The sequence below is a fragment of the Nerophis ophidion genome, linkage group LG18 (genome assembly GCF_033978795.1).
Source record: "Nerophis ophidion isolate RoL-2023_Sa linkage group LG18, RoL_Noph_v1.0, whole genome shotgun sequence".
In the NCBI taxonomy this organism is placed as follows: domain Eukaryota; kingdom Metazoa; phylum Chordata; class Actinopteri; order Syngnathiformes; family Syngnathidae; genus Nerophis; species Nerophis ophidion.
In genome coordinates, this window is record NC_084628.1 from 7,569,187 (window position 1) to 7,582,506 (window position 13,320).

Genomic DNA, 13,320 nt, shown 5'->3' on the forward strand with positions numbered 1-13,320 from the left:
GAATTACTGTCGTTTGTATATGTATGTATAACTTTCTTCAACGAGGCCAAAGAAAGACACATTTTATGCCACTCTTTCTTTGTCTCATATTGTCCACCAAACTTTTTATGCTGAGTGTGAAGGCACAAAGGTGAACTTTGTTGATTGTTATGTTTTACTACTTATGTATAAAATACTACACGGTCTAGCTCCATCCTATCTTGCCGATTGTATTGTACCATATGTCCCGGCAAGAAATCTGCGTTCAAAGGACTCCGGCTTATTAGTGATTCACAAAGCCCAAAAAAAGTCTGCGGGCTATAGAGCGTTTTCATTTCGGGCTCCAGTACTCTGGAATGCCCTCCCGGTAAAAGTTTGAGATGCCACCTCAGTAGAAGCATTTAAGTCTCACCTTAAAACTAATTTGTATACTCTAGCCTTTAAATAGACCTCCTTTTTAGACCAGTTGATCTGCCGTTTCTTTTCTTTTTCTCCTATGTCCCACTCTCCCTTGTGGAGGGGGTCCGGTCCGATCCGGTGGCCATGTACTGCTCGCCTGTGTATCGGCCGGGGACATCTCTGCGCTGCTGATCCGCCTCCGCTTGGGATGGTTTCCTGCTGGCTCCGCTATGAACGGGACTCTCGCTGCTGTGTTGGAGCCGCTTTGGACTGGACTCTCGCGACTGTGTTGGATCCATTATGGATTGAACTTTCACAGTATCATGTTAGACCCGCTCGACATCCATTGATTTCCTCCTCTCCAAGGTTCTCATAGTCATCATTGTCACCGACGTCCCACTGGGTGTGAGTTTTCCTTGCCCTTATGTGGGCCTACCGAGGATGTCGTAGTGGTTTGTGTAGCCCTTTGAGACACTAGTGATTTAGGGCTATATAAGTAAACATTGATTGATTGATTGATTGACTTGAGTGGAGAACTAATCAGGCATATTTGGTCAGTGCATGAGTTACCATGAATTGATTAACGTGGACCCCGACTTAAACAAGTTAAAAAACTTATCCGGGTGTTACCATTTAGTGGTCAATTGTACGGAATATGTACTGTACTGTACTATCAACGAATAAAAGTTTCAATCAATCAATCAATGATCGAGGCGGCGAAAGACGGAAGAGGGACGCTCTCGGTTTCATTCAGAGGGCGGGGGATGCCACACCGAACCAGATTGTCTTCGCCAGAACATTCTGTGAAGGACACAAAAATGCTTCACCAATACGTGCTTCCGTTCTCTACACCGGACCAGAGCTAATTAAGGCCCGGGGGCCACACGCGGCCCTTTGAGCTTTTCAATCCGGCCCAACGGACATACCCAAATACCGTATTTCCTTGAATTGCCGCAGGGCACATAGTATTGAATTACTGCCGGGTCAAACTCGCTTCCCAAAATAATTAGCGCATGCTTAGTATTACCGCCTGGTCAAACTTGTGACGTCACCAGTGACACTTCCCCTGTCATCATTTTCAAAATGGAGGAGGCTGATTTCAATACCCGTAATTTGAAATCGCATAAAGGGAAGAATATTAACAGCTATTCAGTAGGATTTAAGGTCCAAGCTTACATCACACTCAAATTTTTACTGCACACCTTTGATAAGTGCGGGAGTGAGAAGAGGTTTAAAAATAATCAGCACATCCTTACTTTTACCGCATGCCTTTGGTAAGTGCAGGAGTGAGAAGAGGTTTTAAATTAATCAGAGCCCCGGCGGCAATTCAGGGAAATACGGTATTTGTTTTAGATCTTTAAGATAGAAAGTGTAGCTGCCATTGTGATATGTTTTCTAATGACCGTAAGTCTTCAACTACACAAAGTATTTCAATGGTTGGAATCTGCACTTATGGATGATGAATCAGTTACTATGGTCATCTAATTAGTTTCTATGGTCATCTAATTAGTTACTACGGTCATCTAATTAGTTACTACGGTCATCTAATTAGTTTCTACGGTCACCTAATTAGTTTCTACGGTCACCTAATTAGTTTCTACGGTCACCTAATTAGTTTCTACGGTCATCTAATTAGTTTCTACGGTCACCTAATTAGTTTCTACGGTCACCTAATTAGTTTCTACGGTCATCTAATTAGTTTCTACGGTCATCTAATTAGTTACTATGGTCATCTAATTAGTTTCTACGGTCATCTAATTAGTTTCTACGGTCACCTAATTAGTTTCTACGGTCATATAATTAGTTACTACGGTCATCTAATTAGTTTCTACGGTCACCTAATTAGTTTCTACGGTCACCTAATTAGTTTCTACGGTCACCTAATTAGTTTCTACGGTCATCTAATTAGTTTTTATGGTCATCTAATTAGTTTCTATGGTCACCTAATTAGTTTCTACGGTCACCTAATTAGTTTCTACGGTCACCTAATTAGTTTCTACGGTCACCTAATTAGTTACTACGGTCATCTAATTAGTTTCTACGGTCATCTAATTAGTTTCTACGGTCATCTAATTAGTTTCTACGGTCATCTAATTAGTTTCTACGGTCATCTAATTAGTTTCTACGGTCATCTAATTAGTTACTACGGCCATCTAATTAGTTACTACGGTCACCTAATTAGTTACTATGGTCATCTAATTAGTTACTATGGTCATCTAATTAGTTACTATGGTCATCTAATTAGTTACTATGGTCATCTAATTAGTTACTATGGTAATGTAAGTCACAGCAGCTCAGACGAGGCACCAAGCAGTGTGGGAGGAGAGCGTTTCCACAGACGCGGAAGGAGATTTTCACAAGAACATTCTAAAGCAAGGGTCGGGAACCTTTTTGGCTGAGAGAGCCATGAAAGCCAAATATTTTAAAAAGTATTTCCGTGAGAGCCATATAAAATATTTTTTTAACACTGAATACAACTAAATGCGTGCATTTTTAAGTAAGACCAACATTTTTAGAGTATAATAAGTCTCTTATTATTGGTATTCTGAAGCTAACCGATAATAAATACAATTCTTCTTACCATTAATGCGACGTCTTGAACAGGTGCCGTAGAAAACGGATGGATGGATTAAAATGCATGAGAATGTTTTCTATTTTGAACGTCATTTTTAACACTGATTACCAGCGGAACTATTTATTACTTATCGTGTTAAGCAAAGATTTATCCGAGCGCCAGATGCAGTCATCAAAAGAGCCACATCTGGCTCGAGAGCCATCGGTTCCCGACCCCTGTTCTGAAGCTTAGCAAATTTTAGATGGGTTTACTTTGTACCCTTTGCGTTCATATTTCGCTGTTTGTTGCATTTTTATTGCGTTTCACTTGATTGTAAAATGTGTCGCTCGAAAGGCGGTGTGACGTTCATATTTTGTCAATATTCAGTGTTTTATCCTTCATAGAAAAATGTAAAATTACATACATTTTTGTAAGGCTGTCTGTCATAACGTTTTTAGCATTCACTCAGACATTCAATTCCTCTACAGAATCTCCTCTCTGGTCAACAAAAGCACCTTGAGGATTCTAGCGGGAACTCTCATTCAACCCTTCTTCGATCACGCTTGCACCTCCTGGTACCCCAGCACCTCCAAAACCCTCAAATCTAGACTCCAAACATCCCAGAATAAGCTAATCCGGTTACTTTTAGACCTCCACCCCAGATCACACCTCAATCCAACCCACTTCTCCAAAGTGGGCTGGCTCAGGGTGGAGGACAGAGTAAAACAACTTGCACTGAGCCTAGTCTATAAAATCCGCTACACCTCCTTGATACCGAAGTACATGTCAAACTACTTCCTTAACGTAAATGACCGCCATAACCACAACACCAGGGGGAGCTCCACAAACCACGTTAAACCCAGATTGTGATCTAACAAAGGTCTTAACTCATTCTCTTTCTATGCCACATCAATGTGGAATGCACTCCCAACAGGTATAAAAGTAAGTGCATCTCTATATTCCTTCAAAAGCGCTCTAAAATAACACCTCCAGGCAACTTCAACACTTTACTAATACCCTCCTCCATTCACATCCCATCTCCCCGGGTTATAAACAACTCAAATGTACTTTTAATGTATATACTTGTTCTTATGCTATCTGAACTCACTGGCTGTACATATCCTACTAAATAAGACCTACACTGTTTCAATGTCCACATTTCGCTGTTGATGCAATTGTTGATGACTGAAGTTCTGATATCAACCAAAGCTCCTCATCCCACCCCCCGGATTGTAAATAATGTAAATAATTCAATGTACATACTATGATGATTAACTTGTGTGATGACTGTATTATGTTGATAGTATATATTTGTACCATGAATTGATTAACGTGGACCCCGACTTAAACAAGTTGAAAAACTTATTGGGGTGTTACCATTTAGTGGTCAATTGTACGGAATATGTACTGTACTGTGCAATCTACTAATAAAAGTATCAATCAATCAATCAAAGGTTTTGTATTAGTGTTCCTAAAAATAAATAATTGCCCAGGCCGGCTCTACACAAACAGTTGAACTGTAAAAATCAACAATAGTGCATCGCTGCTCTGTATTAAATAGAAAATGTGCACAAGAAAAAGGAAAACCAGTGCCACTTGGTGGCAAATAAAAGCTTCAACCAGATCCCTTACCTTGTCATGGTGGTGCTCATGGATGGAGAACTCCAGAAGTCCACATGTCAACCCAAGCTGAGACGCAGCCCAAGGGTTTAAAAGCGGCGCTCGGCAACACACTGGTGAGGTTTCACTGCAGCCCTTCCAGACCTCCCTTCCTCACCACGGCCCTCCTCCTTTTTCTGCAGCCGCCTCCTGTAAAACCACGCCCACTTTTCTGAAACCACAACCTGCATAGAAGAAGAAAAAAAGGAATCATGTGAGCAGTCCTGTCGTAAAGACCAGTGTATTTCAACCTTTTTCGAGCAAAGGCACATTTTTTTTTTTTTGCATTAAGCATCAGCAGAAATCATTCAAAAACTAAACTCAGTTGACAGTAAAGAGTCATTGTCACAATTGTTGGATATGACTTTAAATTGACCAACGCGCCGGACTGTAGTCAGTTGGAAGCGTGTCTTAATGAAATTAAACAATGGATGTCCGCTAACTTTTTGCAACTTAATGCCAAAAAAACGGAAATGCTGATTATCGGTCCTGCTAGACACCGACCTCTATTTAATAATACAACTTTAACATTAGACAACCAAATAATAAAACAAGGTGACTCTGTAAAAAATCTGGGTATTATCTTCGACCCAACTCTCTCCTTTGAGTCACACATTAAAAGCGTTACTAAAACTGCCTTCTTTCATCTCCGTAATATCGCTAAAATTCGCTCCATTTTGTCCACTAAAGACGCTGAGATCATTATCCAAGCGTTTGTTACGTCTCGCCTCGACTACTGTAACGTATTATTTTCGGGTCTCCCCATGTCTAGCATTAAAAGATTACAGTTGGTACAAAATGCGGCTGCTAGACTTTTGACAAGAACAAGAAAGTTTGATCACATTACGCCTGTACTGGCTCACCTGCACTGGCTTCCTGTGCACTTAAGATGTGACTTTAAGGTTTTACTACTTACGTATAAAATACTACACGGTCTAGCTCCATTCTATCTTGCCGATTGTATTGTACCATATGTCCCGGCAAGAAATCTGCGTTCAAAAGACTCCGGCTTATTAGTGATTCCTAGAGCCCAAAAAAAGTCTGCGGGCTATAGAGCGTTTTCCGTTCGGGCTCCAGTACTCTGGAATGCCCTCCCGGTAACAGTTCGAGATGCCACCTCAGTAGAAGCATTTAAGTCTCACCTTAAAACTCATCTGTATACTCTAGCCTTTAAATAGACCTCCTTTTTAGACCAGTTGATCTGCCGCTTCTTTTCTTTCTCCTATGTCCCCCCCTCCCTTGTGGAGGGGGTCCGGTCCGATGACCATGGATGAAGTACTGGCTGTCCAGAGTCGAGACCCAGGATGGACCGCTCGCCTGTATCGGTTGGGGACATCTCTACGCTGCTGATCCGCCTCCGCTTGAGATGGTCTCCTGTGGACGGGACTCTCGCTGCTGTCTTGGATCCGCTTGAACTGAACTCTCGCGGCTGTCTTGGAGCCACTATGGATTGAACTTTCACAGTATCACGTTAGACCCGCTTGACATCCATTGCTTTCGGTCCCCTAGAGGGGGGGGGGGGGGGGGGTTGCCCACATCTGAGGTCCTCTCCAAGGTTTCTCATAGTCAGCATTGTCACTGGCGTCCCACTGGATGTGAATTCTCCCTGCCCACTGGGTGTGAGTTTTCCCTGCCCTTTTGTGGGTTCTTCCGAGGATGTTGTAGTCGTAATGATTTGTGCAGTCCTTTGAGACATTTGTGATTTGGGGCTATATAAATAAACATTGATTGATTGATTGATTGACTATAGCTCTTGTCTCAAAGTAGGTGTACTGTCACCACCTGTCACATCACGCCGTGACTTATTTGGAGTTTTTTGGTGTTTTCCCGTGTGTAGTGTTTTAGTTCTTGTCTGGCGCTCCTATTTTGGTGGCTTTTTCTCTTTTTTTGGTATTTTCCTGTAGCAGTTTCATGTCTTCCTTTGAGCGATATTCCCCGCTTCTACTTTGTTTTAGCAGTCAAGAATATTTCAGTTGTTTTCATCCTTTTTTGTGGGGACATTGTTGATTGTCATGTCATGTTCGGACGTACGTTGTCTTTGCTCCACAGTAAGTCTTTGCTGTCGTCCAGCATTCTGTTTTTGTTTACTTTGTAAGCCAGTTCAGTTTTAGTTTTGTTCCGCATAGCCTTCCCTGAGCTTCAATGCATCTTCTTAGGGGCACTCACCTTTTGTTTATTTTTGGTTTAAGCATTTGACACCTTATTACCTGCACGCTGCCTCCCGCTGTTTCTGACATCTACAAAGCAATTAGCTAGCGGCTGCCACCTACTGACATGGAAGAGTATTACACGGTAACTCTGCCGACCACTCAACAACAACAACAACACATCATTTTCAGACTGTAATTACTGGTTGGCAAAACCTATTTTTAACCCAAATAGGTGAAATTAGATCATCCCCCACGGCACACCAGTGTGATATAGACCCACTCAAATATTAACACATATATTTAGTAATCTTACCCCTTGATTTAAATCAGGGGTGTCAAACTCAAATACAGAGTGGGCCGAAATTTAAAACTGAACAGAGCCGCGGGCCAAGGTTGAACAAATTAACATTTTAATAGGGACCCAAACAAGTTTTGCATTGAATATTGAACAAGCAAGGCTTACATAACTTTATAGTGACATGTAAAATCCAGTTTCAAATAATAATAATATTGAAAAAATATCAATGGTATATCAAATCAAATTTAAATAAAAATGTAATGACTCTTTTCTATTTGCAGCCTTCTGAGGTAAATATCAAAATAAAATTTTTCCATAGGCTAATAATACATTTGAAAATAAAATAACAATAATGAATGAATCAAACATTCAAGCCCTGAAGTAGTGAGAGAAAGTGCATGAATAAATTGTTATTTGATGCTCAGTTTGCTACACTGATTTGCTTTTCCCACTGAATATGGAACAATCAATAATTATATAACTTAATAGTGCAAAATCAACTTTCAAAAAAAAAAAACCCCGAAAAAACATCAATGGTAAAATTAATAAAATTTAAATCAATCAATCAATCAATGTTTACTTATATAGCCCTAAATCACTAGTGTCTCAAAGGGCTGCACAAACCACTACGACATCCTCGGTAGGCCCACATAAGGGCAAGGAAAACTCACACCCAGTGGGACGTCGGTGACAATAATGACTATGAGAACCTTGGAGAGGAGGAAAGCAATGGATGTCGAGCGGGTCTAACATGATACTGTGAAAGTTCAATCCACAATGGATCCAACACAGTCGCGAGAGTCCAGTCCAAAGCGGATCCAACACAGCAGCGAGAGTCCCGTTCACAGCGGAGCCAGCAGGAAACCATCCCAAGCGGAGGCGGATCAGCAGCGCAGAGATGTCCCCAGCCGATACACAGGAAAGCAGTACATGGCCACCGGATCGGACCGGACCCCCTCCACAAGGGAGAGTGGGACATAGAAGAAAAAGAAAAGAAACAGCAGATCAACTGGTCTAAAAAGGGAGTCTATTTAAAGGCTATTTAAAAATAAAACATTTAATGCCTCTTTTCTATTTGCAGCCTTCTGAGGTAAATATCAACATTACATTTTTCCACAGGCTGATAAATCTTAAAATAAAATAGACAGGCTCGGATCGGTGCGGCGGCTTCAGTAATGCGGACGTTGTATCGATCCGTTGTGGTGAAGAAGGAGCTGAGCCGGAAGGCAAAGCTCACAATTTACCGGTCGATCTACGTTCCCATCCTCACCTATGGTCATGAGCTTTGGGTCATGACCGAAAGGATAAGATCACGGGTACAAGCGGCCAAAATGAGTTTCCTCCGCCGGGTGGCGGGGCTCTCCCTTAGAGATAGGGTGAGAAGCTCTGCCATCCGGGAGGAACTCAAAGTAAAGCCACTGCTCCTTCACATCGAGAGGAGCCAGATGAGGTGGTTCGGGCATCTGGTCAGGATGCCACCCGAACGCCTCCCTAGGGAGGTGTTTAGGGCACGTCCAACCGGTAGGAGGCCACCGGGAAGACCCAGGACACGTTGGGAAGACTATGTCTCCCGGCTGGCCTGGGAACGCCTCGGGATCCCCCGGGAAGAGCTAGACGAAGTAGCTGGAGATAGGGAAGTCTGGGCTTCCCTGCTTAGGCTGCTGCCCCCGCGACCCGACCCCGGATAAGCGGAAGATGATGGATGGATGGATAAAATAACAATGAGATGGGTGGGGTTGGGTGTGGGGGGTGGGGATAGGTGGTAGCGGGGGGTGCATATTGTAGCGTCCCGGAAGAGTTAGTGCTGCAAGGGTTTGTGGGTATTTGTTCTGTGTCTATGTTGTGTTATGGTGCGGATGTTCTTCCGAAATGTGTTTGTCATTCTTGTTTGGTGTGGGTTCACAGTGTGGCGCATATTTGTAACAGTGTTAAAGTTGTTAATACGGCCACCCTCAGTCTGACCTGTATGGCTGTTGAGCAAGTATGCTGGCATTCACTCAAGTGTGTGTATAAGTCGCATATATTATGTGTTTGTATGGAGGAAAAACGGACGTGACAACATATTGTAGACAAAGCTAAAGGCAGTGCCTTATAGGCACGCCCCCAATATTGTTGTCCGGGTGGAAATCTGGAGAAATTCGGGTGAATGGTTGGAAAATCGGGAGTATTAGCAGCGAATGCAGTGTTACAGCGACTCTGCCGCTGTATAGTACCGGCGGGCCAGCTCTAATGTTGATTTGATATTGCCTCAAAGGCCAAATTAAATTGCACGGCGGGCCAAATTTGGCCCACGGGCCAGAGTTTGACACCCATGATTCAAATCCATAATTATATTAGTTTAACAGATCTAAACCTTTTCAAATGATATACGTCCATCCATCCATTTCCTACTGCTTATTCCCTTTTGGGGTTGCGGGGGGCGCTGGTGCCTATCTCAGCTACAATCGGGCGGAAGGCGGGGTACACCCTGGACAAGTCGCCACCTCATCGCAGGGCCAACACAGATAGACAGACAACATTCACACTCACATTCACACACTAGGGCCAATTTAGTGTTGCCAATCAACCTATCCCCAGGTGCATGTCTTTGGAGGTGGGAGGAAGCCGGAGTACCCGGAGGGAACCCACGCAGTCACGGGGAGAACATGCAAACTCCACACAGAAAGATCCCGAGCCTGGATTTGAACCCAGGACTGCAGGACCTTCGTATTGTGAGGCAGACGCACTAACCCCTCTGCCACTGTGAAGCCCCAATGATATACGTGTTAATCACAAATATTGTCTGTTTAAAACATAATCCAGCACATATGACAACATGCCTGACAAGTTTTGTATCAGGCTAAAAAATACAAGAACATACAAATAGCAATAAGGAAATAATAAAAAAGTATGCATCGCCTGGTTTAACTGACATTATTGCCACAAGTAACGGGAAAAGTTTTACTACGACGGGTGGGTATTTTTCACATTCAAACTGATATGGTACAAACTACTGGTACCTGGGAATTGATACATTTTCAGTACTTTTTTGTCTGTTCATCCTGTCAGGGCGTCGCATGGCTGCAGTTGTGTGTCCCCGCTGATGCAAGAATCCAGGAGAGAGGAGTGAAGGTAAGAGGAATTTAATTCAGAACTCATAAAAAAACAAATAAACATAAAGCAGTCTTGCGTTGTAAGTTCACCAAACATAGATCTATCTTCGAGCACTGATGAGTGCTCGAGTGAAAGACAAATAGGCAGTAGTTTGATTGACAGCAGGTGTGAACCGTTGCCAATCAACGAAAAGAGAAAAACAACAGGAATAAAAACAGGAAGTACAACAAAGTAAGAGCACTGAACCGGAAGTAAATACAAAAACACCAAAATGAACAGAAATAAAGTGACGGATTGTCACACATCCGTTCGTAAATATTAACGGTGAACTAATAAAATATATTTTTTTAATTTAACATTCAACTGTTAGCCGATTATGCTTAACTGTGCTGTCCAGTTGTTATCTTACATGTCTCCAAATCATTTGCGGGCATTGTATAGTTGAACTTGTATGCAATTGCAATTCCAAGATGTTAGATGGCAGTAGTGCAGGGGCGCTCACACTTTTTCTGCAGGCGAGCTACTTTTCAATTGACCAAGTCGAGGGGATCTACCTCATTCCTATTTATAATTTATATTTATTTATTTATGAAAGAGACATTTTTGTTAACAAGTTAATGGTGTTTAATGATAATACAAGCATGTTTAACACACATAGATTCCTTTCTTTCATGAAGACAAGAATATAAGTTGGTGTATTACCTGATTCTGATGACTTGCATTGATTGGAATTAGACAGTGGTGCTGATAACGTCCGCATTTTCAAATGGAGGAAAAAAAAAAGTCCTCCTTTCTGTCCAATACCACATGAAAGTGGTTGGATTTGGCATCTCATTTGTCCAACTTGCATACTCGTTTTTAAACACTTTGTTATGAGAGTAGCATATGTGTGTGGCCCTTTCATGTCTGGCAGCAGGTGAGTGACGTCAGTGAGTGTGCGGGTGGGCAAGCAAGTGAGAAAGCGGTCGCTGAGGGCGGGGGAGAAATACATTGGCATCAAACTCCGTAGCTTGCTAGCTTTCTGAGACTCTTATTTTGTTAGCACAGGCAGGATGAAACAGGTCTTTTATGGTGAAGACAGGAACTGTGCAGTCGGTCTTTAGAGGTTTGACAGTAGGTACGGAGTCTCTAGAAATAAAATGTGTTTCTCTGCGTCCGCCCTGTTAGTGATTTTTTTCTTAAATATGAGCTCGCAGCAGCCAGCGTCATCTCACAAGATCCTCGGGTGCCGAGAATGTCAAACAACTGACGAAAGTGAAGTCTTGGTATGATTGATGATTGCTCATTTTTATGTATATTTTTTAATGCCTGGCTTGAGATCGACTGACACACCCTCCGAGATCGACCAGTCGATCGCGATCGACGTAATGGGCACCCCTGCCGTAGTGTATCGACGTTATTGATTGATTGAAACTAGATTGCACAGTACAGTACATATTCCGTAAAATTGACCACTAAATGGTAACACCCGAATAAGTCTTTCAACTTGTTTAAGTCGGGGTCCACGTTAATCAATTCATGGTAAAAATATATACTATCAGCATCACACAAGTTAATCATCAGAGTATATATATTTAATTATTTACAATGGGGGAGTTGGGGCAGGGTTTGGGGGGGGGCGTTATGTTCCTTAATCTTGCCATTAATCTCAATCTCGTCTTTTGTTGCAGCAGCTGCAACGTGTTTATACTGGAAATATTGCACTTATTACACACCAGATGTTTGATTTCAATGTGCATCTTAGTCATAGTTTTCATCCCCAAATTTGGATGAGTTTTGACATCGCCATGTGAGATCGCTAATGCTAATCAGTAGCATGTCTTTGGCAAATCCGATACTAATTGGCTAGCGCATTACGAAAAGTGGCGCCTTAAACCCAATCCCAATACACCCCCTTCACTCACTACCATTAGCCCTCACCAACTACACCCTCAAAATGAAGCAAAAAGGAGTAGAGCTGTGAAATCTTCCCCAAGAATTGGGACACCACTCGCTACGCCACTGCATAGTTTACGTTCGGGCACATAAATCAATCAATCAATCAATGTTTATTTATACAGGCCTAAATCACAAATGTTTTAAAGGACTGTACAAACCACTACGTCTACGACATCCTCGGAAGAACCCACATAAGGGCAAGGAAAACTCACACCCTACTACGTAGTTATGTTTGCACATAGGTTGAACAGACACCTATATTTCGGGGCGGTATAGCTCGGTTGGTAGAGCGGCCGTGCCAGCAACCTGTTGGTTCCAGGTTCGATCCCCGCTTCCGCCATCCTAGTCAGTGCCGTTGCGTCCTTGGGCAAGACACTTTACCCACCTGCTCCCAATGCCACCCACACTGGTTTAAATGTAACTTATATATTGAGTTTCACTATGTAAAGTGCTTTAAGTCACTAGAGAAAAGTGCTATATAATATAATTCACTTCACTTCACCAACATTTATATCGTTAACGCAACATTTTTTAATGAAAGAAACTGCAGTTCTAAATGTGTCCGTTAGATACCGCAATAGCAATTACCGTATTTCCTTGAATTGCCACCGGGGCGCTAATTAATATAAAACCTCTTCTCACTCCGGCACTTACCAAAGGCATGCAGTAAAGGTAAGCGTGAACTAATTATTTTAAAACTTCTTCTCACTCCGGAACTTACCAAAGGCATGCAGTAAAGGTAAGCATGAACTAATTAATATAAAACCTCTTCTCACTCCGGAACTTACCAAAGGTATGCAGTAAATGTAAGCATGAACTAATTATTTTAAAACCTCTTCTCACTCTGGCACTTACCAAAGGCATGCAGTAAAGGTAAGCATGAACTAATTAATACAAAACCTCTTCTCACTCTGGCACTTACCAAAGGCATGCAGTAAAGGTAAGCATGAACTAATTATTTTAAAACCTCTTCTCACTCCGGCACTTACCAAAGGCATGCAGTAAAGGTAAGCATGAACTAATTATTTTAAAACCTCTTCTCACTCCGACACTTACCAAAGGCATGCAGTAAAAGTAAGCATGAACTAATTATTTTAAAACCTCTTCTCACTCCGGCACTTACCAAAGGCATGCAGTAAAGGTAAGCATGAACTAATTAATATAAAACCTCTTCTCACTCCGGCACTTACCAAAGGTATGCAGTAAAGGTAAGCATGAACTAATTATTTTAAAACCTCTTCTCACTCCGG

The 13,320-nt window shown here is 42.2% G+C and overlaps 1 protein-coding gene across 1 annotated transcript in view; it reads right to left on the bottom strand.

The window, feature by feature from the left end:
- The window catches only part of ptgir (prostaglandin I2 receptor), a 115,533-nt gene extending 105,307 nt beyond the window's left edge, over window positions 1-10,226 (bottom strand). The window contains exons 1-2 of the mRNA XM_061878644.1: window positions 10,039-10,226; window positions 4,565-4,776 (exon numbers count right to left, since the gene is read on the bottom strand). The gene's annotated coding sequence lies outside the window, so the exon portion shown is untranslated. The remainder of the gene's footprint in view (window positions 1-4,564; window positions 4,777-10,038) is intronic.
- Between the last annotated feature and the right edge of the window lie 3,094 nt (window positions 10,227-13,320).